Source organism: Schistocerca americana, chromosome 6 (genome assembly GCF_021461395.2).
Source record: "Schistocerca americana isolate TAMUIC-IGC-003095 chromosome 6, iqSchAmer2.1, whole genome shotgun sequence".
Taxonomy (NCBI): Eukaryota; Metazoa; Arthropoda; class Insecta; order Orthoptera; family Acrididae; genus Schistocerca; species Schistocerca americana.
The window spans coordinates 139,196,449-139,200,590 of record NC_060124.1 but is presented as its reverse complement, the minus strand read 5'-3'; the positions used below and the strand labels follow the sequence as shown (position 1 = coordinate 139,200,590).

The following is a 4,142-nucleotide window of genomic DNA, read 5'->3' as shown; positions in this document are numbered from 1 at the left end:
ACTCATATAGCATCAGCTTACTGATCATAAACATACCGCAACAGCATAATACACATAGTCATCGTAATAATATCATCATAACACCTCAGTCAACTCTCAAAATCATCGTAGCTTCCTCCAATAATTTCAAAACCTAAAAAAAATTCTCTGCTCATGCCAAAAGTGTCATCTGTCTCAAACGTACTTTAAAATCATGCTCCCTTACCAAATACATCATTCAAAGCTCTCATAGTATCACAATGGTTCCGAAAAAATATGAACAGTTCACAAAGTACAGACAAAATACAATTTCATAAGTGTGAAGTTACCCAACTGTGTAATTGCATAAACATGTGTCACTGATGTAGTAAAAAAGTTTCTTTCTCTGTTAAATGATCAGATAGCTGTGTAATTCTGTGTTAGAGAAGTATGGTACCGATGTGTAAAGTTGTATAAGCAAATACCATATTAGCTAGGGCTCCTTGTGCTTGCCAAACACATGGTACACAAAGTAAGCGTGTACCCCCCTGAGGATTAATGTAATTATACCCTCAGGTGTTACAGATTATAGCAATGGAATGAAATGTATCACGGAAAACCCTTGTATCATTGTACTTCAAATATCTTAAAAAATAAATGTTTTAAGTGCGAAATTAATCGCTCAAATACGTGTACTGTAGCGCTAAACTGTGCGTCATGTAAGATAATCTCTGTGGAAGTCTCGTAGTTATCGTCCTCCAAAAGCTAAGTTCTGCAGAAGTCAATGTACTTACCTCATGATAAACAAAAGTGAAATGCCAGAATGAGATTTTCACTCTGCAGCGGAGTGTGCGCTGATATGAAACTTCCTGGCAGATTAAAACTGTGTGCCCGACCGAGACTCGAACTCGGGACCTTTGCCTTTCACGGGCAAGTGCTCTACCAACTGAGCTACCGAAGCACGACTCACGCCCGGTACTCACAGCTTTACTTCTGCCAGTACCTCGTCTCCTACCTTCCAAACTTTACAGAAGCTCTCCTGCGAACCCAGCAGAACTAGCACTCCTGAAAGAAAGGATATTGCGGAGACATGGCTTGGCCACAGCCTGGGGGATGTTTCCAGAATGAGATTTTCACTCTGCAGCGGAGTTCTGCTGGGTTCGCAGGAGAGCTTCTGTAAAGTTTGGAAGGTAGGAGACGAGGTACTGGCAGAAGTAAAGCTGTGAGTACCGGGCGTGAGTCGTGCTTCGGTAGCTCAGTTGGTAGAGCACTTGCCCGCGAAAGGCAAAGGTCCCGAGTTCGAGTCTCGGTCGGGCACACAGTTTTAATCTGCCAGGAAGTTTCAAAAGTGAAATGCTTTGCGTATAGATATCTTAGTTATTACGCTTATTGCCGTGATGAAGAAAGTACTGTGCTGTAACGTATTGTTGTGCTACAGAAAAGGCTGTCTCATTTAGCTATACCACAAAAGTTACTACTAAAACATGTTTTACTTTCCAGAATAAAACAGAAAACTGTGCAGATATAAAACAGAAACACTGCAAAAGCAACATTGTAAATTGTCACTCATTAGTAGCGTCGTGATAAAATCGTGTAGCTGTCACATAAACTAACCACTGTCTCATCTGGTATCTCACAGAAAGTACCTTAAATCCAGAATGTATTTTCAAGTAAACCAAAATGTTGCATTAAAATCTCATTAGTAGTACCGGTACATGTTCGAAGTATGTAAGCCTGATAGTCGTTACATAATCGTGCAGCTAACAAGCAAGAATGTACAAATAACAACACTGTGTCGTCTGTTCACTATAACAATGCATTCGTAATTTCTGTTTAAATAAGTTCTCTTGGTTCTTGACTGGATATTTAACTTCAAACATTGTTGCATGTTAACAGATTCTAAGTCTGAAAAAGCGTACTAGAAATGTGAAGCGAAAAATATTATGGCAAAGACTAAGTTAAAAGGCAGATTATCTTTCAATAAACGGTTTTACATGTGAAATGTGGTGTAAACCTTTACTCTTCCTAGTACGCAGAGTTTCAACTTTAACGCAATTATCATGTGGTATATGTCGGTGAGGAGTGCTAAAATTTTTCTCAAGGTTAGTGTCTATGTCATTTTTCTCTGAGCCAGCTGGCGCACGCGGCTGCCTGCGGTGTGAGTCATTGTCTGTTCCTTTGTTGGTGCGCGTCGTTATTGGGATTTGGAGGTCTAACTTCTACAAATTCACCTTGCCCAGAGGGCCCAGCCCTGTTTAAATCCCGCCAGTTCTGATGAAATTCAGGTCTGTCGTTATGATTATACCGTCTGTCGTCATGTCGGTAGTTCCTGTAGTTTCTTTCTTGTCGGTTAAGTGGTGGAGAATTTCTCCCTGAATCGTAACTGCGCGCTCGACCGTTGCATCTGAAGTTATTCTGTCTCCCTTGATAATAATTATTTTGGTTCCCATATTGCCTGTTTCTCTGATTGTCTCTTTGATAGTCATTACCGCGGAGAGGTGATCTTTCCCTGTAATTATTACTACTCTGCCAATGGTTGTCATACGGGTGGTGTCTGTTTTGGTCACGATTTACGTTGTAAGAATAGGCTTCTCGTGTCCAGTTATTGCTTCTGTCGTCACGGAATTGTGACGGATGTGACCTGTAGTGATTGTTTTCCTGTTTTTGCATCCCGCGACTGTCAGTGTCAATTTCTAATTCTTGTAAGAGCCCCTGAAAAGCTTCAATGTCGTCTTTGCAACGTCCTGCCAAAATAATATGTCTTAAATGCTTAGGCAATTTCATTAAGCAAATGCTGATGAGTTCTGAAGGGCTGTATGGGTGTGAAAGATACTGATTCTTATGCAACATGTCTTCAAAATATTTCATAAGACTGGAAAATTCAGATTGTTCGAAACGTTTCATGATTATGATGCTATGTTTTACTCAGTCTTGTGTAGCTTGAGACCAATACGCTGAGAGGAAGGGATGATAAAATTCTCCTTCACTGTGACAATCGTGAATGACCGATCGCATTCTTACAGCTGGTTCATTCTCCAAGTAGCCACACATAAATTCTAACCTGTGCTCCAATGACCAGTTGGGAGGAAAACAATGAGAGAATTGATGGAGCCACGCTTGTGGATGAATGTCGTTGGCAGAATTCTTAAACGTTTTGAATTTACGTGTAGTAATGAACAGCTTATAGTCAAAATCATCGTGTCAGCGAGTAGCATATTGGTCATTGTTACGTCGTGTCGGCAGTTCCATCTCAAAATCCAATGCGTCTTGCCAATTTCTTTCATAATTTCCGAACTGTCCTGTGTTATTATTTTGTGGTTGTCCCGTATTTCTATGTCCCTCTTCCCGTACTGGAGTGCGAGTGTCCTCTGAAATATGTAATTCTTGCATTACCTGCGTCAACTGATCTTGTACTTCCCGAATCTCTCTTTTGTACTGTGTACTGATTTGATTTTGATTTTGTTTGAATTTTCTAATTTGTTCATACTCTTCTGTGTCAGTGAAGGTTACAGGTCTTGTGTCATTCAGATCATCATCTACCTCTGTAGATAAGTTAGTGACCTGATCCGAAAGTTCGGCTACTTTCTCCGATAGTGAACACATTTCCTCAATGTGTTTCTCTGAACCAAGTTTCAGAGTGTCCATTTGTGTTGAAATCGAATCTACTGTGTCCTTCAAGATTCCCTGAGTTTTTGCAAATTGCGTAACCAAATCGTTAGATGCAACTGAGTCAATTTTAGCCCACAAGGTCTCATGATTTTCATGAACAATGGTTTGCAGTTCTTTTATGGCTGCTTCGTGATTCTGTAATGCATTTTCATGCCGCGAAAAAATAGGTTGAAAATGCTCACAAATTTGTGTTTTTACGTCATTACAGACTTTTTGACATTTCGATTCAATGTTATGTAACTCAGTAGTTAAATCTTCACGTGTTTGTTCAAGTGTGGTGTCTAACTTTTTAAGATTTTGTTCCACTGTGTCTAACTTTTTGAGATTTTGTTCCACTGTGTCTAACTGTTGCTGTGTTTGTCTCTGGTGTTGCTCCACTGTGTCTACCTTTTGAAGATTTTGTTCCATTGTGTCTAATTTTTGTAGCCTTTGTCCCATTTGTTGCATTAACTGTAATAACAATGCACTGGTGTCTCAAACATGTTCCTCAGTCCTTTTCGGCAATGAAGTTGCTC

General features: G+C 40.0%; 1 non-coding gene across 1 annotated transcript; it reads right to left on the bottom strand.

Moving 5' to 3' along the window:
- Positions 1–845: 845 nt before the first annotated feature.
- On the bottom strand, positions 846–920 carry Trnas-uga. The gene has a single exon. It is a non-coding gene; the product is annotated as a tRNA-Ser (tRNA).
- Positions 921–4,142: the final 3,222 nt, after the last annotated feature.